Source organism: Diabrotica virgifera, chromosome 4, assembly GCF_917563875.1.
Source record: "Diabrotica virgifera virgifera chromosome 4, PGI_DIABVI_V3a".
In the NCBI taxonomy this organism is placed as follows: Eukaryota; Metazoa; Arthropoda; class Insecta; order Coleoptera; family Chrysomelidae; genus Diabrotica; species Diabrotica virgifera.
In genome coordinates, this window is record NC_065446.1 from 76,264,399 (window position 1) to 76,291,867 (window position 27,469).

The window sequence follows — 27,469 nt, forward strand, 5'->3', positions numbered from 1 at the left end:
CCCCTGTAATGGTGCTATTTACAAATTTGTATAATGCACCCCCATTTTTTCCCCGGAACCACCCAAAAAAAAGAAGAATTTATAAATAAATTGATTTTCTTGGAATCCTTCACACACAATGCCCTTTATTAATATGCTTCATATATCATTTTGTGCACGTTACCATTACCCATGCATGGACACCAAAAGCGATTTCCTAGTGCAACTCCTGTAGCAAAAAAAAAATAAATAAAATGGGGGGTTGAATTTTTTTTTTGTTTTTTGCTTTTTGATCCATATGGGCATATGCTTCATCAATAGTGCTTTTCAAAAATATATATGGTTATTGCAACATCTCTGCGGAAACCACCCCTATCCTTGAAAATATACTGCAGAAACTACCCCTATCCCTTGGCGAGCATATTTTTACTATTTTCTCATTACCTATGTATTCTTTTTAAACAAAACTTATACAAGGTTAAAGACCACTATTTACTCTAAAAATTATGTCCTATTCATTTTTTTCGTATAAGCAACCGTTACGACACAGTGGCGCCGTAAACCTCATATATGCTTTGGCGGGCTCGTTTTTGTTTTTTTTTTCGTCATCTGTTCGTTTTATTGATAAAGTACTTATGTAAAATAAAACAACACAGTGTAACCTACAAATTATGACTTATGCACATTTTACATTCTTTGCTCCCCAAAGCCACAGTGGTGGCCCAAAATACATTTTTGCATATTTTCGCCACCTACACGCATTTTATTGCATTAATTCTACCTTAATAGCACAATATTTACCCTTAGGTGGTCGCTAAGCAGTGGCCGATCCAGGGAGGGGTAATGGGGGTGATCACCTCCCCCCCTCTCAAACCAAGTGATATTATATTCAAAAATTATAAAAATATTCATTTATTTTTATAGACATTTAACCAATTGGCACCCCCCTCTTAACGATGCTGGATCCGCCACTGTCGCTAAAGCATAAAAAGTCATTCTTATAAAAATAATATTAATATAAGTATTTCTATAAAAATAAATGAATATTTTTATAATCTTCAAATATAATATCACTTGGTTTGAGAGGGGTGGGGGTGATCGCCCCCATCACCCCTCCCTGGATTCGCCACTGCTTAGCGACCACTTAGGGGTGAATATTGTGCTATTAAGGTAGCATTAACGCAATAAAATGCGTGTAGGTCGCGAAAATATGAAAAAATTTATTTTGGGCCACCACTGTGGCTTTGGGGAGCAAAGAATGTAAAATGTGCATAGGTCATGATTTGTAGGTTACACTGTGTTGTTTTATTTTACATAAGTACTTTATCAATAAAACGAACAGATGACGGAAAAAAACAAAAACTGGAGCCCGCCAAAGCATATATGAGGTTTACGGCGCCACTGTGCCGTAACGGTTGCTTAAATGAAAAAAATGAATAGGACCTAATTTTTAGAGTAAATAGTGGTCTTTAACATTGTATAAGTTTTGTTTAAAAAAAATGAATAGGTAATGAGAAAATCGTAAAAACATGCTCGCCAAGGTGTAGGGGTAGTTTCTGCAGTATATTTTCAAGGATAGGGGTGGTTTCCGGAGGGATGTTGCAATAACCATATATATTTTTGAAAAGCACTATTGATGAAGCATATGCCCATATGGATCAAAAAGCAAAAATCAAAAAAAAATTTCAACCCCCCATTTTATTTATTTTTTTTGGCTACAGGGGTTGCACTAGGAAATCGCTTTTAGTGTCCATGCATTGGTAATAATAACGTGCAGAAAATGATATATTAAGCATATTTATGAAGGGCATTTGTGTGTGAAGGATTCCAAGAAAATCACTTTATTTATTAATTCTTCTTTTTTTGGGGTGGTTTCGGGGAGAAAATGGGGGTGCATTATAAAAATTTGTAAATAACACCAGTACATGGGTAATCGCTGTAAGTCTTTTTACTCTAGCATAAACGGTTCAGATGGTATAAAAAGGGGTTTTTTAAAATGTAACACCCTGTAATTAAAAAAAGGGCAATTACTCTTAAGTGAAACCTATACGAAAAAATCAATCATCTATATGTGAATAATTTCCGCAGAATTTCTTTTTAATTTCCGTTACAGTTAGGGAAAAATATATATTTTTTTAAAACATCTTTTTTAAAAACTTGTCAACTTTGGGGCGCCACCCTTGCTAAACGGTGGATGATAGAGAGATACTGTTGGAAATAAATCGTAGAAAATATAGTCCTCTTCGTATTTCTATAAAAGAAATTTTTTGTTTAAGTAGAGGAAGGGCTACGTTCCGCAAAAACCACAAATTACCCCCTTTAAAGGGGTGAAAAGGGGGGTTCCGGGCGAAATTTTTTCAGAAAAAGTTAGTCTTATAATAAGCACCCCTTGATATGCCAGAAAAAAAAATAAAACCGGACTTGTGTCCATTTTGCAAGGTTCAACCTCTGTTTCCTACACTATAGTGCAGAAGTGTGGACGCTAAAAGTATCGATCATGAACAGAATTGAAGCATTGGAAATGTGGATTCATAGACGAATGCTGAAGATACCTTCAACATCAAGGAAAACTAATGAAGAAGTACTAAGGAGGGTCAACAAAGATAGAGAACTACTAAAGACTGTTAAACATCGAAAAATGTCTTATCTGGGACATATAGTGAGGGGAAGTCGAAATAAAATATTACAACTGATCCTTAAAGGCAAAATAGAGGGCCGTGGAGGTGTAGGAAGAAAACAAGTTTCTTGGTTAAAAAACATTCGAATGGACTCAGATACCAAATGCTGGACAATTATTCCATATTGCAGAATATCGAGAAGCCTTCGCAATGGTGATCGCCAACGTCGAATAATTCTGATATGGCACGTGAAGGAGAAGTGATAAAGTAATGGATATAAACTTTTATGAATTATGGATTTATTAAAGATAAAATAGGCAAATGTGCACTTAAAATAGTGATGTTTTCACTAGTAATACCACTAGAGGTCAAATTATTTCCGGAAATTTTTTTGAGATCATGAATATTTTGAAAATTTCCCGAGTCGCAGACGAGGGAAATTTTCTAAAAATATTCATGATAAAAAAAAAAAATTTCCGGATATTAATTTGACTTCGCGTGGTATTCGGTAAGAAAATTCCACACCAAATTTGCACTTGAAAATCCAAAGCTGCATGAACAGATTAATAGGGCGCCATAGCTTTGTCAGCAATTATTTAGGCTTTCAAATTCGTAATTTCTACTCATTGTAGTTGCATGGGAATACCATTTCAAGATAGAAAATAGTATATTCTTCAATTTTACATAAGTTTTGAGTAACTACAAGTGATAGAAAATGAATCAAAACTAAATTATGTAAACAAATAAAAACCAGTCTGTCAAAAATGTTCTGTTATTGTAAACGTCAAAAAATTCCCACTATAATTCGCTGTTGGGTACCCCACGAGCAAAAAATTTCCGATAAAATACCTCCGTTGCCATGGTGATCTGTCAAAATAACGTATTTTGATTGGTTCAAAATTACAGGTGTGGAGTTTTCACTAGTAATCCCACTAGAGGTCAAATTATTTCCGGAAATTTTTTTGAGATCATGAATATTTTGAAAATTTCCCGAGTCGCAGACGAGGGAAATTTTCTAAAAATATTCATGATCAAAAAAAAATTCCCGGATATTAATTTGACTTCACGTGGTATTCGGTAAGAAAATTCCACACCAAATTTGCATTTGAAAATCCAAAGCTGCATGAACAGATTAATAGTGCGCCATAGCTTTGTCAGCAATTATTTAGGCTTTCAAATTCGTAATTTCTACTCATTGTAGTTGCATGGGAATACCATTTCAAGATAGAAAATAGTATATTCTTCAATTTTACATAAGTTTTGAGTAACTACAAGTGATAGAAAATTATTTTTTGGCGTTTTATTTTAAATTATGTAAACAAATAAAAACCAGTCTGTCAAAAATGTTCTCTTATTGTAAACGTCAAAAAATTTCCAATATAATTCGCTGTTGGGTACCCCACGAGCAAAAAATACCTACGTTGCCATGGTGATCTGTCAAAATAACGTATTTTGATTGGTTCAAAATTACAGGTGTGGAATTTTCATTAAAATTATTTTCACACTAACGTAATTATGACATTCACTGAATACAATGAGAAAAACCTTATTAATACCTACTAAATTTCAATACTTTCCGTTATTAAAAAGGTTTTTCGCATCTACATCAGTCCCGTCTTTGAGAGGATGTGGAATCTTATTTTCGTTTGAGGTTTGGTCATCACATCTGTAACTTGTTCTGCAGTGGAAATTTGTGTGAAGGCTTTTTAGTTTGATCACAATTTCTTAGGTTATATCTTCCTGTTTCCATATCTACCGATTCTTTTATGGTCATCTTCACCCTTCTGAGAGATTATTTCAGTATCGATCTCATTTTGTTCTAATTGAGAAATAGCTATATAATGATGGTCATTTTTAGAATTATTTTCTATAAGGAGGTATTGTAGAGGCAATTAAATTCGTTTCTGACAACCAGTTTTTCCAAATGTTTAGCCTGTTATATAAATAGCAGAAACAAACAACAACAAATGACAAAATGTCGGGATCGTCACGTACTGACGTCACTAGACATTTGACAGGAGCTGCGTGGTGTCATATCTTCGGTTTCATTATATCATGCCCATCCCCCATCCCACCCCCTACAAGATTGTTTTTATGGTTCAGGTACAATAGTACCGACTGAAAACTGATATCTGTTGACTTGCGCTTTTCGTAGTCCAAGTTTCCATAGATCATACATGTGCCGTTAAGAATTTTATTGTGTGTTTGTAGATTGTATTTCGTTTAATTGTATAGGCTTGTAGGTATTTTAGTGTGTTTAGTTTTTAAATCAATTTAAATAAATTATTGTTGTACAGTTAATTTCCGTACCAATGTGTGCCAGGATACTATTAAGTGTTTAATTTTATTAAAAATTATTATGTAAGTGCAATAATGGATGGTAGGTAGAAAACGGCTTTCTGGTAGTAAGTAGTGTTGCCCAAAAGCAGTCTTGGTCTTGCAGTCTTGGTCTTGTTCTTGCGTTTTAGCAAGACCAAGACCAAGACCAAGACCTAGACCGCCTTATTTTAGTAAGACCAAGACCAAGACTGACCGTGCAAGACTTGAGCAAGAACAAGACCAAGCCTGCGAGATTCTTGCGTCTTGCAGTTAGGATTGAGTGTCGTTTTATGGAATATATAGTTCGGGAATGTAGGTCTGGATCCCGCGTATGAAAAAAGTTGATTAATAACAAGCTGAAAATTTGTTAATAGCTTAAGGGTGTCTAGTCGGACAAACTTTGATGTATGGGAACACTGGAACAGGGGAAGTTTTAATTGTGGAACAGGTTAAAAATTTGAAACGTCAGACCACGAAAACGTCACATGTATTTTGTCCGACAGAACTTCCAAATGATTTGTTACCCTTTCATTAAACGCTCATGCAAAAATCAGACTGCTATTTATCACCTGTCATAATTCTTGTCATTTGACATATTCTACGTGTTCCATTCAATAAAATGCCCATTTAGTGATAAATAGTAGTCTGATTTTTGCATGAGAGCTTAATGAAAGGGTAACAAATCAATTGGAAGTTCTGTCGGACAAAATACATGTGACGTTTTCGTGTTCTGACGTTCCAAATTTTTAATCTGTTCCGCAATTAAAACTTCCCCTGTTCCAGTGTTCCCATATATCAAAGTTTGTCCGACTAGACACCCTTAAGCTATTAACAAATTTTCAGCTTGCTAATCAACTTTTTTTTCGTAGGTGGGATCCAGACCTAATATGCTTAGAGACAATGAGACGCAAAAAAATATATAACAAAAATTTGTAAAATTGGATTTATGCGCATTATGAACAATACGATAAACATATATAGGGAATTAAAATATCCATATAAGAACACTCCGAGGTCCATTATTTCAATGTAAAAATAAAATACTTATTTTCATTCTTTCCTAATATCAGACAACGCCTTCGCTCCGAAAGTAATTGTACTAGATTTTGAGAATACTTTTCATAAAATAATCTGCTTGTGTTGTGTGACACCGCCGACAGTATAATAATATCGCATTGAAACTTTTAAAGATATAATGTCGCCTTTGTTGATAAAAATATAGTAGGTAAAGTATGTTAAACAGTAAATGGTAAAAGTTCAATTAGTTACCACTATAAACAGCCCGGATTAACCGATAATAGTATAAAAGGCCCGGTTTCAGGTAAAATTTATTTTAGGCTTTATTATGGGAGTACCGTCTAGTCAGTGTTAATTGCAAAAGACCAACTCTGTCTACCTCGGTGGCTTATCGCTCCGGCTGGGTCTTAACAATGGGCCAGGTCAGATAAATTTAATAATATTTACGACCGCACTAATTGAATTCAAACCAATTACTGTTGAACAAACCATACGAATAGCATATCCACTGTTACGGACTCCCAGTCAATTGTTTTTCCTTATCAGTTAGTGGGAAGAATACCATATCGTAAAGACTAAACGTCCTACTTATAAACTTTTTGCAGAGTATGCAATTAGATATTAGATTATTAGATCAATAGGCCAAACAAAATTTTTTGCTGAACAAGCACTAGTTAAGATAATGCCCGGCTACCCTGTATAGTCCATTCACTCACGGTAAAATATTACAAAACCTTGAAATTTTAAAGAACCGCTTGGATTTTGGATTGACATGTTTGCGTACACATAGCTAACACGCCAAATAAGAGATATTGTCCGATGCATGTGTGATTTTGCCCTGGGGATGAGTTTCACCTTTCACCCCTTCTTGGGAGGTTAAAAAACAAAGGTTCAAAATAAGTCAAGGTTGAATAAACTGACTAATTCTAAGCAACTTTTGTTCTATTTTATTCATCTACAAATAAACCAAGTCAATTTCGAGCTATTTGCGACAGAATATGTTAATTTTTCAACAAAAAAAAACACACGTTTTTCGACGGTTTTTGCGCAAATGACTCAAACAGTAAGTATTTTATCGAAAAAAATATTCTAAGCAAAAATATATCTTATAAAAAGTTGAAATAAAATGATGCATTTTATGGTAGGGGAACCCAAGCGGGGATTTTTACAGTTACTGGAGTGCGTCAGGTTATCATATGGGGAGAAACCTTGTACCCTGTAAATGTACCTCTACCATATATTGGCTTTTAATACAGGGGAATTCGTTAAGGGAGGCCCGAAAAAAATATACATCCTTAGAAAAACTCGAAATGGTCAGATTAAGATAAGGTAAGTTTAGTATGTACATGCAAAACAGTGTATATTTAAAAAATCAGACAATTTGAGCGGGGCGTAAGGAAATGGGTGAGTCACACAGTTTCACAAAAAAGCGAATATTTCGCGAAATGAATGTCAGATCGAAAAATTAAAAAGTACGTTCAATATTTTTCAAAAATCTATCGAATGATACTAAACACGACCACCCACGAAGAGGGGGGGGGTAAATTTTAAATTGTAAGTGTGTACCTCACGATATTTCGCGAAAAGAATATGAGATCGAAAAACAGAAAATTACACGTATTCAATATTTTTGAAAAATCTATCGAAGGACACCAAACACAAAATGCAAACTTATATTAAGAAACAGACTGACTCCCGTGGGACATGGTAGATAGCTCAGTTAGTTAGACGTTAGACTATAGGCAGGGATAGTTTAGATCGTGGGTTCAAACCCACCCAATGTGAGTTGTTTAGACATTTATTAATTTGGTTGGTTTTTACTATGTCTATGTTAAGTCAAGCTGAAAATGTACCTATACGTTTACGTTGTTCTAAGATCTAAAGTAATATTTAATAAATAGCAATATGCGAGTGGGTAACTGCGAGACTTGCAAGACTCTTGCTGCAAGACCAAGAGCAAGACCAAGACTGGAAGTGCAATACCAAGACCAAGACCAAGACCAGGTGTATTGGTACAAGACCAAGACCAAGACTGTCCAAGTCTCGTCTTGGTCTTGCATTTGGGCAACACTAGTAGTAAGTATAGGAAAAAGAGAGAAAAGTAGGAAATTAAAAAAAATGGGCTTAAAATTTTCCTAGGTAAATTTTTATAACAGTTACACACTGATGCTGAAAATATTGCTCAGCCTAGAGAACATACAGCTGCTACCGCTCCTTTGAGTCTGATAACATTCACCCAGACCTAGGCCTATCATCTGAATCCACGTCTACTGCTGCTACCTCTCAGTCCAATTACAATCACCTAGGACTATCATCAGCATATACGTCGGATACCGCCCCCTCTCAGTCCAAACTTGCTCACCTAGGACAATCATCAGCATTCAGGTCTGCTGCCGTCCCCTCTCAGTCCAACGACAGTCATCTAGGAAAATCATCATCTACGTTAGCTACTGATGACACTACTACTGTCACACTAATGTAATAATGTTTGATTATGATCCAGTAAAGTGGTCCAATAAAATTAATGATTTTGCTAGAACGACTTTAGTAACAAGAGGCCCCCCGTCAAAATTTTCCCATTGCAGAGGCTCAATTATTGTGCCCGAAAGATAATAATTTAGATCGCAGATTTAAAACTAAATACTACAGTTACAAAATGTACAATGGTGAAACTGTTGAGAGAAAGTGGTTAATTTATTCTAACACAAACAATGATGTGTATTGTTTTTTTGTGTAAAATATTTTCCAATGTCAACATTAAATTGACTGAAAATGGATATAATAATAATTGGAAACGTATGGCTGAAGCTTTGTGCAGGCACGCTAAATCTCCAGCTCATCCACAGTCACAGCGACAGTGTGTAGAACTAGCAATTAGACCAGAGTCGGGCAAAACCATAGATGAAGAAACATAAAAAGTTTTAAATTCAGAAACTCGTCATTGGAAAAATATAATAGAACGACTTACAGGCTATTGATTATGTTCAAAATAAAATAGCTACAAGGAACTACAACGTTAACAGCATTTTATTGTCTAATATGATCAATGGACCTGTATATTTAAAAAAACCGCGAAGTGCTACCATTTGAATGGGTGCGTTTTTGAGAAAGGGGTGAATTAGTCCCTGGGCACAGGGTGAATTGGGTGAGTTCTATGCACTTTTGGTACAAACATGTCTACATAAAAATTGTTCCAGGTTAAATTAACTATAGAAATATCACATTTTGCTGTCAAAAATATTTTTTTTACAAAAATATATTCAAAAGAAAAGCAAGAAAAAAACATGAAAGAAAACAATTTTGTTCTTTGCCCCATAACTTTTTTTTCACAGGGATATAGGTATAGGTATTGCTTTAGCAAAAAATAACTTTCATCCTTCCTCTTTAAAATGGTGTTTAGTAGAAGTCTCTAGGATTTATAGTTTCTGAAATAGGATTTCTCAAAATTCGCCGCTCGCAGAATTTTTGGGCCATTTTCCCCATTATTTCGTAAGAATTGTTCTGTAACTATTTGCTACGCATTTTTAAGTATATCCAATGGTATTTTTAGTAGAAAAAGAAGTCAATTACCTTTAAAATGGTCTATTGTATAAGGATTTACAACTATTTTAAAGCAAATTATGCTTTTTCAAGGTTATAATTTTAATAATTTTTGAAATTGTTTATGATAATTTTTTAAATTTCTTATTATTACCTTTTTTCTTGTACATTTAGGTATATACATTGTGGAATAAAAAAAAGTTTATTTTCTTTAGTTTAAAATGGTGTATTGCCAAAAATTCTCGGACTATTTTTAAACAAGATATCCGTAAGATATATAAAAGTATCCCTAATTTGAGAAAAATTTTAAATTTTTTTATTTTTTTCAATCAAAAGCATATAATTGCAGATTATAACATAATTTTTAATTCCAAATAACTGTTCTTAATAACACTTTTCGATATTGTGAAATATAAAAGTCCTTTACTCTTGAGCGATATTCATATTTTTTAACAAAGCTCGTATACTATTGATAAAGTTTTATATCTGATGATTGCATCTTAGGTTTAAACTATGCGAAGCCTTTTATAAAGAATTTTTTTTTATAAAGTTAATAATAAAACAGTTTTCCATATGGTTCCCACTTAGTCGGATCTATTGCATGTGTATATGTCACACTTTGGAAAAGCATACCTTTTTTAAAAGTAGTCGTAGAATTTTTTACAATACACCATTTTAAAGTAAAGAAATAAGCTTTATTTTTTATTGGACAATGTATATACTTAAATATACAATAAAAGAAGTTATAATGAGAAATTTAAAAATAATCGTAAAATATATTAAAAATCATGAAAAATATAAAACTTTTGAAAAACCATATCTTGCTTAAAAATAGCCATAGAGGCTTTTGCAGTCGACAATTTTAAAGGTAATTGACTTTTCTTCCTAATAAATGTATCATTGCATATACCTAAAGCTGTGTAGAAAAAATTTACAAAACAATGTCTGCGAAATAACAAGGAAAATGGGCCAAAATCGCTGTCAGTGGCAAATTTTGCAAAATCATATCTTGGAAACTGTCAATCCTACGGACTTCTACCAAGCGTCATTTTAAAGAGGAAGGATAGAAGTTTCTTTTCTGTAAAGCAATGCCTATAGCTATATCCCCGTGGAAATAAGTTATGGGGCAAAAAACAAAATTGCTATCTTGCGTGTTTTTCTTACTTTTCTTTTGAATATATTTTTCGCCTTTCTCGAAAACGCACCCTTTTAATGGTAGCACTCCACGTTTTTTTTATATATTTAGATGTCCATTGACTATATAAAAGAATAAAACCTTGTTAACGTTGTAGTTCCTTTCTAAAATACATAATCAATAGCCTATTATAACAATAATACAGTTCTTAGCACAACAGTGTCTTCCATTGAGGGGCGATTCTGATCAACTTTTTCATCACAACAATGGTAATATTTTAAAGCTTGTTGAGCAATGTGAAAAATTTGATTCTGTTTTCACATTAGGAGAACAACGAATGGTAGTAACAAACAAGCATCACTAGTTGGGAAAAACGTATTCAAAACGAAATTATTCAAATCCACGAGGAAAAATTTCCTGTAGTTGGCTGTATACCATTACAAAAACATAAAATCCTTTATAAAAGGTATATTTATTATTTAAATAAATATACCTTTTATAAAGGATTTTATGAAATTATTCAACTCCTCCATGATCAAAACAAAAATAAAATTTTAGATTTGGTACCTACAACCTACATGGTCATGAGCAATGAATGAGTAAATATAGTAATGTAGTAAAGATTTATGAAAATATTGCAAATATAATAATTTAGCACAAAGTAAAATCTTTAGTCGCGCACGGCGACCGCGCAATGTTCCCAGTCGCTTTTGCCTCACTCTCGCATTGCTAGTCGCATAGAAATGTACGGGTTTTAACAGGGAAACCCGCATCCACCACTGGTGAATTACCAATTTCGTACTGCCGGTAATACTTCTTGAGATCAAAGTGCCGACATGGAAGAGGTTTTACTGTCCCTCTTTATACTGTGACGTGGCCATGATGAAAAGTCACATTCTAATGTTTTGACAGTGCTTTTACGTCAGAAATTTTGATCTGCGTAATCTTGTTTTTGTAGTAAAAATACTATACATATAATTGGGGAATAGTGATTTGTTTAATTTTATCCCACAGGATTGAAAACAAAAACTTATATTTGGGAGGTTCAAAATATTTTTTTTTATATAAGATTTTTTTACATCTGGTTTGATAACACTTTAGAAAAAGTCACGCGTCGCCACTGCCATATCTGTCTGCCCTTGGCTGTACTTTTTCGTTGAGTTCCTGCAGCTTTTTACAATATCGTCCTTCCATCGCATCTGAGGTATTCCTCTTCTTCTTCTTCTTGTCCATGGTCTTCAGTTTTGTATTTCAGCACTCCATCTTTATTCTTCCTGACTCGTATTGTGGCTACTTTAACCCTGTTATATGTTGAATTACATTTTTGAAGTTATACTTCTTTAGGCGTGATTGAGAGTGAATTTTTATTATTCTGGGCTCATGCGCACACAGACAGTATGTTGTTATTTGCTAAATCATCCAACTTATGTATGTATCAGCGCAACTCCGCAACTAAGGTTTGAAAAGAATATATTAGTAAATATATTTTTCAACGAAAATTTTCGTTTATAAATTTGCAAAAGTCTGTGTGTTATTGCGTTGCCGCTCCTGCAATACTTAGAGCAGGTGTATCTATGGATTCTTATGTAGTTTTGCCTTCTGAATCCAAATCTGAAAACGGCATTTCGATATATCTAACCGTCTTCGAGATAATCGACCTCAAAGTCTAAAATGTGACGTCACAATCCGGTTATCTCCTACAGATGCACTAAACGTCAGCTCAAGTGGTTGATTAGGAAGTAGGCTACTTTTTTTTTAAATCTCGATTTGCCAAGCATAGGTTATTTACATTTGAGTTTGACACTTCGTGAATGTCAAACTAAATTTTAAATTAAGTATTAATAAAACATCAATGCCATTTGATAGTGAATTTATTTATTATATAAAAAAAAAATAAGATGTTCAAAAATACAATTTGAGTATAACTATTTTAAAAGCAATAATTTAGTTTTAAAAAGGTTTATAACAGTATAAATACGGCCTCCCCTTTATGATAAATGGACTGTCCAATTGCTATAAAATTAAAATATTATGTATACCTAGTCGTTCCCTAAACTCGACACAACTGGCTAGTGATTGTAGAAGGTAATTTTTTTGTTTTTTGAGAATTTTGCCGAAATTGGCAAAATTACTAATTATTTAGTAATAATTATTAACTATTAAAAATTATTTTTTTGTCGAATTGGCAAAATTATTGACTAAAATCACTAGCCAGTATTGTGTCTGTGTACATGCTTCTAATGGAAAAAAATATTTGAAGATTTTTCTCAAATTATGGATACCAAGAACATTTTCATTTATAACTCTTTTATTTTTAATTTGACAAATAAAAGGTATTCTTCATAAAAAGCTCTTCTTGTTCTAAGATTTATGATGCAACCGTGTCCCAAAAGTAGGGGAACGGTCGAATATGTCGCGAACTATACATCGGATGGAAAAACTGAAAAATACGTTTTCAATCATTTTCAAAAATCTATCCAATGACACCAAACACCAACTCCCACTACACCCCCTGGAGGTGGGGTGGGGTAACTTTAAAATCTTAAATGGAAACCCCTAGTTTTTTGCAGATTTGCATTCGTTACGTAAAATTAAGCAACTTTTATGCAAGACATTTTTTCGAACTGTGGATAGATGGCGCTATAATTGGGAAAAACGATTTATCCTGATACCATAGGTAAATTATAGAAACGGTCTAATATCTTGAGAAATACACTTCCAAATAAGAAACCAAAAAACAGGTTTTTAATATTTTTCGAAAACCTATCGATAAACACTAAACATGACCCTCCAACCCACCCCCTGGAGGTGGGGTGGGGGTAACTTTAAAATCTTAAATAGCAACCCCCACTTTTTATTGCAGATTCGAATTCATCCTGAAAAATTAAGCAACATTTATTCGAAACATTTTTTAAAAATGCTTATAGATGGCGCTAATAAATCGTATTTTTCCAATTAAAGCACCATCTATCAACAATTCTAAAAAATGTTTCGAATAAATGTTGCTTAGTTTTTCATGACAAATCCGAATCTGTAATAAAAAGTGGGGTTGCTATTTAATATTTTAAAGTTACCCCCACCCCACCTCCAGGGTTAGGGTTATTCGATATGTTTTCGAAAAGTATTAAAAAAATTTGTTTGGTTTCTCATTTGGAAGTGTATTTCTCGAGATATTAGACCGTTTCTATAATTTACCCATGGTATCAGTATAAATCGTTTTTCCCAATTATAGCGCCACCTTTCCACAGTTCGAAAAAATGTCTTGAATAAAAGTTGCTTACTTTTACGTAACGAATCCAAATCTGCAAGAAAATCTAGGGGTTTCCATTTGAGATTTTAAAGTTACCCCCCACCCCACCTCCAGGGGGTGTAGTGGAGGTTGGTGTTTGGTGTCATTGGATAGATTTTTGAAAATGATTGAACACATATTTTTCAGTTTTTCGATCCGATGTTTAGTTCGCGAAATATTCGACCGTTCCCATATTTTTTGGGACACCTTGTATAATTTTTTTTTAAATTTTATATGAGGTATATAAAAAATATGAATTTCGATCAAGAGTAAACTACCTTTATAGTTCATAACATTTAAATTAGAATGATATAATTGCACATTAAAACATAATTATTAATTCTAAACTACTTTTCATAATAGAAATTTTCCATATTATGAATTAAAATACGTAAATATACAAAGTTTTCGTTATGACAATGCTCGCATTTTCAGCTTGTTTCTTATAATTTTTGTGTCTTTGGATTTGTCTTCCTTGGGAGTAAGATAATATTATAAGTATTAAACATTTTTCTATTTTTATACTTCACTTGATCTATTTGTCACCGTCATTTGTAATTACGTCCGAAAAGCCGTAATAACAAAACCCTGATGGGTTATTGGTAGAGCATTCGACTACATAACGCGGAGGTCCCGGGTTCAAATCCGGACACGGACGATTGCTATTTTTTTTGTAATATTTTGATAAAAATTTTTTGAAAGTGGTAATATCAAAATTAGTTTAATTATTAAATAAAATACAAATAAACTGTTTTAAGTATATTTATTTCGTTGAAATCATATAATAGAAGTATAATTCCTTACGTGCGTACAAAGTACATACACATTCTTTTTTCTCACAATAAAACACTGAAAACTTTTGTTTTGTATACTTCCACAAAATTTATTATTTACAACTATGTGACTACAGCTGTTTCGGCAGAGTGCCTTTCTCAAGTGATATAATTTACAATGTGTTTGCCTTTTTAAGTCTCTAACTGAAGAGGTTGAGGAGTGGGGAGATGTTTGTCACGAGTTGGTCATTCAGAATTATATCTGTATTTTTCAGTTTATTAATTTCCATAGATTCTAAAAAAGATAGCTTAAGGCCTTTATTTTGGATATGCAGAATTTGAAACTCTTCATTGAAAGAATGATTATGATCTAGAAGGTGAAGTGCCTATGTAGAAGTGTCTGTTTTTCTATTGTTGAAAGCCTTTTTGTGTTCTGCTATCCGTTTGTCAAAAGTTCTGCCAGTTTGACTGATGTACGTTTTCGGACAGTCACCACAAGTTAGTTTGTACACACCACTCTGTAGTTGCTTTCCCTTTGGATTTTTGTTGTTCTTAATATATTTGCTTAAGTTGTTGGTTATTTCTGAAAGCTGGTATTATTCCTTTCTTTTTATGTATCTGGCTATTTTTGTTGTTATCTTGCCAGTATATGTGAGAGAGCAGAAGGTACTGGGTTCTTTCTGTGGTGGTGGATACACTAATTTCAGGGCTTTCTTCTGGAGTTTTTGATTTAAAATTTTGTTAATAAGAGTTTGTTCGTTATATCCGTTGTTTACTGCTATTTGTTTAATGATGTTTAGTTCTATCTCGAAGTTATTTTTTGTCATGGGAATTTCTGTCACTCTATGTATCATGTTATGGTAGGCTGCTAATTTGTGTTGTGTAGGATGGGATGATGAATTATGTATAGTTGTGTCAGTATGCGTAGGTTTATGATATACGGAGAACTCATGTTTGTTGTGTAGTCTGGTAATCGTTACATCTAGAAAGTTTATGGAATTATTCTGTTCTGTTTCTATTGTAAACTCAATATTACTATGAAGTGAATTAATGTATGATAGAAATTGGTCAAGTTGTCTGTTAGTTCCTGTAAAGCATACTAGTATATCATCCACGTATCTCCACCAATATAAGAACTGTTTAAATACGGGATGTTTAGAAATTGTTGTTTCATCCCATCCTACACAACACAAATTAGCAGCCTACCATAACATGATACATAGAGTGACAGAAATTCCCATAACAAAAAATAACTTCGAGATAGAACTAAACATCATTAAACAAATAGCAGTAAACAACGGCTATAACGAACAAACAGTTAACAAAATTTTACATCAAAAACTCCATAAGAAAGCCCTGAAATTAGTGTATCCACCACCACAGAAAGAACCCAGTACCTTCTGCTCTCTCACATATACTGGCAAGATAACAACAATAATAGCCAGATACATAAAAAGAAAGGAATAATACCAGCTTTCAGAACTAACAATAACTTAAGCAAATATATTAAGAACAATAAAAGCCGAAAGAGAAAGCAACTACAGGGTGGTGTGTACAAACTAACTTGTGGTGACTGTCCGAAAACGTACATCGGTCAAACTGGCAGAACTTTTGACAAACGGATAGCAGAACACAAAAGGCCTTTCAACAATAGAAAAACAGACACTTCTACATACGCACTTCACCTTCTAGATCATAATCATTCTTTCAATGAAGAGTTTCAAATTCTGCATATCCAAAATAAAGGCCTTAAGCTATCTTTTTTAGAATCTATGGAAATTAATAAACTGAAAAATACAGATATAATTCTGAATGACCAACTCGAGACAAACAGCTCCCCACTCCTCAACCTCTTCAGTTAGAGACTTAAAAAGGCAAACACATTGTAAATTATATCACTTAAGACAGGCATTCTGCCGAAACAGCTGTAGTCACATAGTTGTAAATAATAAATTTTGTGGAAGTATAGAAAACAGAAGTTTTCAGTGTTTTATTGTGAGATAAAATGAACTTCCATCAAGTAACGGTCGAATCCATCAACATTCTTTTTTATTACTTTTGTTTTCTCTCTTATCCTTTTGTTTGATTTTCTGTCTTGCAGTTTTATTCCCAACATGGATCTTCCATTTTTCTCTGAGTTATTTATATTTTGTTTATGTTCGCCTTTGTTAATGCCCTTGATGCACGGGTTTTTAGGTACTGTTGTAAATTTGTCTTGTGCAATAATAATATTGTTCCATGCCAAGAACCTGGATAATACAGATATGTGTACATATCATAATTAGAAGAAATCTGTATATTAATTAGAAATCATAAAAAATAGATCAACATTGTTAGCAGGTGGTTTTTGTGTCAACAATGTAAAGAAAACCTTGTCGATCAATAAGAAGAAGCTAATAAAAATGAAACACCGTAATGTCGCGACTCGAGTCTACCTCCATAACTCGTTTATCTTTTACGCTTTTTCGAGGAAAGTAGGCGTAAATTTCAACAGGAATAACTCGATTTCATAAAATCATTAAAAAATATAGCTTAAAAAAATGAATATAAAACGCAGGTAGGTAAAAGACACAAATAGTCCGGTGAAGTTGGGATAAATGACAGTATCTAATATAAAATCCTAATGCGACAAGTCACGCAGTCTGTCGGGTACGGTTTCGATATGTAAACATTGAATGACGTTTAATATACAGGGTGTAACAAAAATACAGGTCATAAATTAAATCACATATTCTAGGACCAAAAATAATTCGATTGAACCCAATTTACCTTAGTATAAATATGCACACAAAAACAGCCCTTTGAAATTACAAAATGAAAATCGATTTTGTCCGATATATCGAAAACTCTTAGAGATTTTTTAATGAAAATGGACATGTGGTATTATTATGGCAGGAACATCTTAAAAAGAAATTATAGTGAAATGTGTGCACCCCATAAAAATTTGATGGGAGTTTTGTTCCCTTCAACCCCAAACTATTCTTTTTCAGCTATTAAAACAAGATAAGATCTTTATTTTATTTTAAAGTACACCTCATGTATGGTTGGTTGCCTATCTTTAGTAATACACTTATTAAACCCCGCTGACAATTGGTTTTAAATAGCGTTATTTTTACTCCGTATATTATTCTTGATAGCTTAATAGTGAATACTTGTAATCCCAGCACACGATGTTTGTTGTTATTATTAAATTTTACCACAAATAAAATTTTTTTAAAAATTTTAAAACTATTGGCTAGTGTACCTAACTACATATCAGTTCACAAAACTTCATGTTGCGCCGTCTGTCTCGTACTGTCATCAGTCAGAAACGCTTTCATACCTGTCACCTGTAATCAGTTGGCTTTCACCTTTATCTTTGTGAAGACAGAGAAATCAACTGAACCACCCACATACTCGTGGTATAGTAATATGATGCTTTGAGGTACATCTTGTTTAAATTTCACCCATCGCCAGGGTTTAATATAAAACACGCCAATGTAAGACTTTTGGTCAGCATTTTAAGGCTTTCAAGCCATGTATTTTTGGTGGCTTAGCATGTAGAGCTTGTGAGTATAACCTAATTTTTTATCTTGGTCAACCTTTAAATTTTTTACATTTCTCTTCACTAATTATGGTTATACTTATTTTAGGCTTAGAACACTGATGATGCTCTCTTTAGAGCGAAAACGTTTTGTTTTAATGTAGCCCTTTATTGGGGTTTAAATAAATACACCCTTTACACAGAAGATTTTTTTTCTTCAATTTCATGGGGGTTTTGTGCCTTTAAAGCCCCCAAATAATTGTGTACGTTCCAATTAAACTACACTCGGGTGCAAAATTAACCGGACACCTTAAAAATGGGTAATTTATGATGTCTCGCAATTCCTAAACCGGTTGTCCGATTTGAGTGATTCTTTAATATGTTATAGCCTTATTCCTCAACAATATCGTTTCAATAATATTGTTGATAAACAGGTAAATTTTCATTGTATACCGGGTGTACCAATGAAATTGTGTTTTTTTCTCAAATTTCGCATCGCCCTGTAGAGTATTCTAACATTTACAAAATACTCAAATTTAAACCCAAATATAGCCTCATGTTTTCTCAACATTCTGTTTTTTGAGTCATTCGCTTATGTTGGACCGTTAAAAAGTTAGGTACTTTAACAGTTAGCCATGTTTTTTATCAAAACAGTATGTTTATAAATAAGCATGGAAAACTTTATGGAGTTGTTCTACATGAAAAAATAATGACAGTTTACTTTATAAACCTATGTCCGCAAATGCTTAATTTCTAAGATAGAGGGTGTTGAAATGTTTCTTATAAGCTGACGATTTATTTATTGCTTTAAAACCGGTTGAGATATGCAAATGAAATTTGGTGGGTTTAAAGACGTAGTTATTATACAACTTTTGACATAAAAGTTAGAATTTAATATTTAACACTGGCGCGCAAACGGGTAATATGAGCGGTCATATTACCCGTATGCGCGCCAATGGTGAATATTAAATTCTTAATTTTATGTCAAAAAATGTGCAATAGCTACGTCTTAAAACCCACCAAATTTCATTTGCATATCTCAACCTGTTTTAAAGCAATAAATAAATTATGAGTTTGTAAGAAAAATTTTAACACCCCCTATCTCAGAAACGAAGCATTTGCGAACATACCGTTTATAAAGCAAACTGTCATTATTTTTTCATGCAGAATTACCCTTTAAAGGTTGCCATACTTATTTAAAAAGACCCAGTATTGATGAAAAACATGGCTAGTTGTTAAATTACCTAACTTTTTTATGGTCTAATGTACGCGAATGAACCAAAAAGCAAAATGTTTAGAAAACATGAGACTGTAGTTAGATTTCAATTTCAGTACTTTGTAAATGCTGGAATATTTCACAGGGTGATGCGAAATTTAAGAAAAAAACACAGTTTCATTCGTACACCTCGTATACAATGAAAATTTACCTGTTTAGCAACAATATTATTAAAACGGTATTGTTAAAGAATAAGGCTATAACATATTAAAAAATCACGTAAATCGGACAACAGGTTTAGGAATTGCGAGGCATCAAAATTTACCCATTTTTAAGGTGTCCGGTTAATTTTGCACCCGAGTGTATTATTGCGGTACCATTAGTTAAACACAGTGTTTTTGAAACTTTTTTGCCTCTTAGTATTTTTCTGATAAATCACCTTTTATCGAGATGTGGCTTTATTTCTAATATGGTTCGAAATATACCTTAAACTGTAATTTATAAAATAATTTCATATTATTACCAGGTCTCTTTAATCGTACGTAACAGTATAGAAATATGTGAAAAAACTAGCATTTCGAAAAAGTACTAAGAGGCAAAAAAGTTTTAAAAACATTGTGTTTAACTAACGGTGCCAAAATGATAATTTAATTGGAACGTACAAAAAAGTTTGGGGGGTTTAAGGAAACAAAACCCCCATAAAGTTTTTATGGGGTGCACAAATTTCACTACAATTTCTTTTTAAGATGATCCTGTCATAAGAATGCAACATGTCCGTTTTCAATAAGAAACCTCACATAGTTTTCGATATATTGGAAAAAATCGATTTTTATTTTATAAATTCAAAGGGCTGTAACTTTTTTTATGTGCACATTTGTACTAAGGTAAGTTAGGTTCAATCGAACTATTTTTGGTCCCAGAATAGAGATTTAATTTATGACCTGTATTTTTGTTACACCCTGTATATCGTTTTGCTAACAAATCCAGAATTACTGAGTCAGATTAGCTAATTTCGATTTTAAAACATTTGTAGGAGTCCAAGGAAGGTTTCAAAGATGAGAAAATGAAATTTTAAAGAAAATTCCACACCTGTAATTTTGAACCAATCAAAATACGTTATTTTGACAGATCACCAAGGCAACGGAGGAATTTTATCGGAAATTTTTTGCTCGTGGGGTACCCAACAGCGAATTATAGTGGAAATTTTTTGACGTTTACAATAACAGAACATTTTTGACAGACTGGTTTTTATTTGTTTACATAATTTAGTTTTGATTCGTTTTCTATCACTTGTAGTTACTTAAAACTTATGTAAAATTGAAGAATATACTATTTTCTATCTTGAAGTGGTATTCCCATGCAACTACAATGAGTAGAAATTACGAATTTGAAAGCCTAAATAATTGCTGACAAAGCTATGGCGCGCTATTAATCTGTTCATGCAGCTTTGGATTTTCAAATGCAAATTTGGTGTGGAATTTTCTTACCGAATACCACGTGAAGTCAAATTAATATCCGGAAATTTTTTTTTGATCATGAATATTTTTAGAAAATTTCCCTCGTCTGCGACTCGGGAAATTTTCAAAATATTCATGATGTCAAAAAAATTTCCGGAAATAATTTGACCTCTAGTGGTATTACTAGTGAAAATTCCACACCTGTAATTTTGAACCAATCAAAATACGTTATTTTGACAGATCACCGTGGCGACGGAGGTATTTTATCGGAAATTTTTTGCTCGTGGGGTACCCAACAGCGAATTATAGTGGAAATTTTTTGACGTTTACAATAACAGAACATTTTTGACAGACTGGTTTTTATTTGTTTACATAATTTAGTTTTGATTCATTTTCTATCACTTGTAGTTACTCAAAACTTATGCAAAATTGAAGAATATACTATTTTCTATTTTGAAATGGTATTCCCATGCAACTACAATGAGTAGAAATTACGAATTTAAAAGCCTAAATAATTGCTGACAAAGCTATGGCGCGCTATTAATCTGTTCATGCAGCCTCGTCTGCGACTCGGGAAATTTTCAAAATATTCATGATCTCAAAAAAATTTCCGGAAATAATTTGACCTCTAGTGGTATTACTAGTGAAAATACTAAAAACAACAATGTTATTCTCATATACACACAGTTGTATTATACTCCTTTAGATTTACGTCACTAAAACTGCGGCTTAATTCGGGTCTAATGACTTTTTTACGTTTCACGTGAAATCCATGCTGTTGGCACTTTGTTTGATCTAAATTTCAAAATTGTTTCATTAAATCTATAATTATTAGAATGTATTGCAATAATGTACAAACTTGAATTTTAAACTTAATCGAAGAAGATGTTGAAAAATAGTAAACAATATTTTAAAATTATTTTTAATTATAAACATATTTTCTGTATATTAATTTTCGATATTGTTTAAAACAGAGATATTATTGAGCAAGGAGCACATTTTTTACACTTTTTATGCAAATAATAAAATTTGATATCCGACAGGATATTGTAAAGATCTCCTTCCTTAGACTCCTATAAATATTCTTATATTTCAAAATCAAAAGTAGCCAAATCAATACGTCAATACAGTCCTTCTCGAGTTATAAAAAAATGTGTGTGTACTTTTTACGCACGTAAGAAATTATACGTGTATTATATGATTTCTTAAAAATAAATTTACTTTAAACAGTTTTTTAAATCTTTTTAAACACCAAACTAATTTTGTGCTTACCGCTTTAAAAAAAATAAAAAAAAATAAAGGATTGCACTGGATTCGAACTCAAGACCTATCGATCTCTGGCCGAATGCTATACCAAAATACGCTACGAGGACTGTGTCTGTATCGGTTCGGACGTACCTAATGACAATTCACGGTAACAAACAGACAAGGTGAAGTATAATAAATATACAATACAATGTTTTAATAATACTCATCTTACTCCAGAGGAAGACAAATCCAAAGACACACAAATTATAATAAATATATTTACTAAAATCACTAATATATCCTTTTCACACCTTTTCTTGCACTGATATATTTATACATAACTAGACAGATTTAGCAACTAAACGCCATACTGTCTGTGTGCGCATGCGCGCAGTATTATGAAATTTTACTCTCAATCGCGCCTAAAGAAGTATAACTTCAATAAAAGAAACATAAAAAAATAATAGTCGGAAGAAACTGGAGGGCATCAGATAAAAATGGAGGTAACATGTTTTACATGCTTGAGTATGAGAATGCATGAGAATAATGCCATGCATGAGAATAATGCCATATATATGGCATTTAATCTGACGATTTCGATTTTTGTTAAGGAAAGATTTTTTTCGGCCACCCCTTAACGAACTCCCCTGCATTAAGAGCCAATATATGGTAGAGGTACATTTTCAGGTTACAATGTTTCTCCCCATGTCGTAATCTGACGTGCTCGAATAAATGCAAAAATCCACGCTTGGGCTCCATCCTAAATTACTATTTGACACTAAGAAGTTTTATTCATATAAGACCTTTTTGACTGAATAAAATAACAAATGTTAAATATGGTTGAACTAGTATTAAAGTGAGAAACCCAATAATAATACAATATTCAGAATATTGTATTTTAGTACGTTCGTTAACGGTAAAATATTGCAAGACTTCTAAATTCTAAAAAACCGCTGCGATTTAGAAGAAATTTTGCAAATAAGCTCATTTTATCCTTCTCTTCAAAAGTGATATAACTACAATGTGTGCTTTTTGAAGTTATACTTCTTTACCGGCGATAGAGGGTAAATTTTTATATGGGAAAACCTAGCGACCGGGCGCATGCGCATTATAACTTTGTTCTGATTGGATGTTCAAATGACATGTCAAAAATTATTCAATATGGCGGCTGTGGCACAGCTGTAGTTAGATTATTTATGGTTGTTGCGTTTTAAAATTTGTGTGAAAAGAAACAACAAACAAAAGTTAGTTAATAATTATACTGCCTTTTTAAATAGTTTTCATATACCTATATTTTTGGACTTTTGGACTATTTTGGACAAGGAAAACTCATTCTAATTTGTTAAGTAGTTTTTATTATAATCATATTGTAATTATACATTTGGATTAGGTTGAAATACATACATTTATTTTCTCAAGAATGCGGATTTTAGAGAGAAATCCCAAATTAGGTTCGATTTTTATTTTTAAATTATGATTTTTTGGCGTAGATTTATTTATCTACTAGGTATGTAATGCTTTGATTTACATACTTATTTTGATTACCAACAAAAGTTCTACCAATCTTCATCTAATATATTGTTTTCTTACTGTTTTGTTATATTTTTATATTTTCTTCCACAAAATTTAAACTACATAATTTAATTTTCAAAACAACTGTCAAACAGTAAAACGTTCAGTTACCGTATTTTTCCACATGATAAATAATGTGGGATTGGACGAGTGAGTCTACGCTTCGATTACGAGTCAAAGCGGCACGAAATTCAAGGGTTCAATTCCCGATGCAAGTTTTATTTTTTTATTTTTTTATGCATGTTATGATTGTAAGTATATTTGCTATATAATTTTTTTTTCCAGAAAATGCGTATTTAAAATTTTTGCCAACAATTATTATCGTTCAGAAATCATTTTTTCTTTGTGGCATTTTTCAATGTGTTTGTGTGCGTTTTATTCTTTTATTTTTTAAAATTTTTGGTATTGTCTTAAAAATCACATAATATGTAGTAGAAGTATAACTTCTTACGTGCGTACAAAGTATACACACATTCTTGTTATTTTTAAGGGGGGAAAACTACCCTTTTTTACCAAAAATTAAAAACAGCCGATATAAGCGTTATTTAAATCTAAATTATGTGTAAGTACGTTAAATAGTATGATAAATATAGGAATTTGATTGTTTCTCATATTGAAATGTATTTTTCAGTTTATAACTATTTTTAAACCCTTAAAAACTACCCTCTAAATAAGAATTTGTATAAAAAATATTTTGTAACTTTAAATTAGGTAATGATGTATTTTGTAGTGATCTAAACTTTATTTTATGTTTGAAATTTAGTTTATTAAGTATTTAATATTTTCACCCCTTATAAATTACCCCTACAAATAGATTTATTAGATCATTCACTCACGGTAAAATATTGCAAAACCTGTGAATTTTAAAGAACCCCTTGGGTTGATATCAAATTTGGCATTCACTTAGCTAATAAGTTAAGGAAAAAAAGTGATATAGTACCGATGTGTACTTTTGCTCTGGGGGTGAGTTTCACCCCTTCTCGGGGGTGAAAAAATATAGGTCCAAAGTAAGTCCGGAAATGGATAAACTGACTAAGTCTAAGCAACTTTTGTTCTATAAAGATTTTTGACTAAGTCAATACTTTTCGAGATATTTGCGAGTGAATATGTTCATTTTTCAACAAAAGAACCACGTTGTTAGACGGTTTTTCGCAAATAACTCAAAAAGTAAGTATTTTATCGAAAAGATATTCCGATCAGAAATATAGATTATGAAAAACTGAAAAAATCTGTGTATGTATGAAGTTTTGAGTCCTAGTAGAACCAGAGTCGTAGCTAATGAAGTTCCAAGATACGGGGTTTTTAGATTTCTCTTACAAAATTAAGATTTATTAATTGCTCTACAAAGATAAGAATTAAAAAAAAAATAGTACGCCACTGGGGTATTTCAAATTAAAAAGCATTTTTGAGTTACTTATTTAATTTACGACAGAAAATATATCTTCCTTTTTTTTCATACGATGCGCCTTTTTCATGAAAAAAAAAAATAAAATATTTATATCAACGCTTAAAAAGTATTGGACATTAGTTTCAATATGGTTTTTTAACGATAACTTCTGTAATTTTTAAGATATTTCATTATTTTAAAGCTTATTTTGTGGGGAATTGTAAGTGCTAAAAGTGTTTAGAAGTTGAACTTTCTGGAGGTCTTTGATTTTTAAAGCATGTGATTCAAAAAGCTTAGAAAACTGCTTCTCACACTTGCGTGCAAATTTAAAATATAAATATCTCACTCAGTTTTTACCATAGAGACATTGAAAAAACTGAATAAGTTTAAGTATGAAAAAAACTACATTTTAGTATTGATACATATTTTTCAGATTTCTTTTAGTTTTCAAGTAATTTTGGAAAAATGGAAAACATTTAAAAAATATCAAAAAATATTTTAATACTTAATTGGAATTTTTTTCAAACTTAAGCACTTTAAACTGGTTAAAATCTCAGAACGCGTAGTCAGGCTATAAATAAACCTAATTTTGTATGGAATAATGTTAATTTTTATTTTTGTGGAAAATTCACCAATTTAGGTAATTATTCTTTTGATTTTTCAACGACATAATCGTTTTGTTTTTGTAATAACTCGACCATTTTTTATCCAAATCACTTTTATCATAGCACCTTTTAAAGGTATCAGTAAAATATTTAAAACATGTTTCTATAATTTTTTTCTAAAAATCTGTATTTCTTGCGTTATTTAATGATAAAATGTTTGATTCAAGATTAATTCGAAAAAACCCCGATTTTAAGTAGGCTGTAACTTAGGTTGTGTTATTGCTATAATAATTTAAAGAACACCACTCCATTAACTAACTTAATACTTTTTTTTTTGATTATAATGACTTTTTCGTAAAAATGCATAATTTTAGAAATATTTTTGAAAATCCACTCAAAAACATGCATTTTTCATGTAGGAAATCATCAATTTCGATCGTGAATAACTTGCTAAATATCAATTTCCCGAAAAAGTCGTATATAAGATTTTTTACTCAGAATTGAAATATCTATCAATTTCCGAGGTTACTTTGAGGTTAAATAGTTCCACCCCCGAGAAGGGGGCCATCCCACAGAAGTACCCACCCACAGAGCAAAAGCACACATCGGCACAATATCACTTTTTTTATTTGATATATTATCTATATGTATGCCAAATTTCAATCCAAGCGGTTCTTTAAAATTTACCGCAAAAACCGTCAAAGAATGGACTATTTAAAAACCAAAGTGACTAATGAAATCAGAAAAATGGTAAATCCGGCAACTTTGCAAGCATCAAATTTGAAATCTCGTAGGTATTGCAGAATAGGCGTATCCAATTTTTGTACAATTCGGGCCATTCAGTTAGAGATAATTAGCCGTCTCCAGACTTTTGGTTAACTCTGTATTATAAACACACTATTTCGGAATTTCTCTATCAAAAATAATGTACAAGAAAAGAGTTACAGATAACTGGCCTATAAAAATGAATATAAATATCTAGAATAAAGATCAATAAAGGAAAAAGAAATAAAATTGTATTTTAAACTTGGCATTTCCAATTTAAAGTTTACAAATTATATAGATTGGCTTTAATTCATCACTCTGCTCTTATAACGAAAAAGTTGAAAGCAGTTTCTCCAAATCTTCGAAGAATCACTTTGGCCTTCTCGTTCACGAAGACTTTTTAAGCGAATGACTGATCTAGGAGGCACTATCAGTGATTGATTTCAATTGTGTTTAAAGTATTTACTTTAAGACCATTGAATGAAGTCAAGTAAAATGTTGAATCGTAGGTACATGAAAGTTGCAAACGCAATTTAAAATAGACACAGTTTAACGTTTAAAAACTGTTTATATTTTTATAATGGAAAATAAATTTTTGTATAATAGGGGAGTGCAATTAGAACGAAAACATGCATTGTTTCGGAAAAATTCAAACAAGCTTATATTTTTCTAAAACTTTTTTGTTGGTTTATATACCTACCTACATGTTAAAGTAAAAAGTTCTACTCGCGGATTTGGCCGCTAATTGTTCATTAATTGTTTAAACAATAACAATTGTTTTGTATTAATAATTTTGAAAATATCGTTAAATTCATCATTTTGCTCTGATCAAATACGCTTTTATTTAGCTTTTGATTATAATGAATCCGAATATGGTATTGCAATTTGAAAATTCTTATACAGAAGCTCTTATACAGTATGTCTGCGTAGCTAGGAACCACATGGAAAACTTTTTTATTATCAATTTTACGAAAAAAAGTTATTCTTCATAAAATACTCTAGATAGTCAAAAATCTACAACTCAAC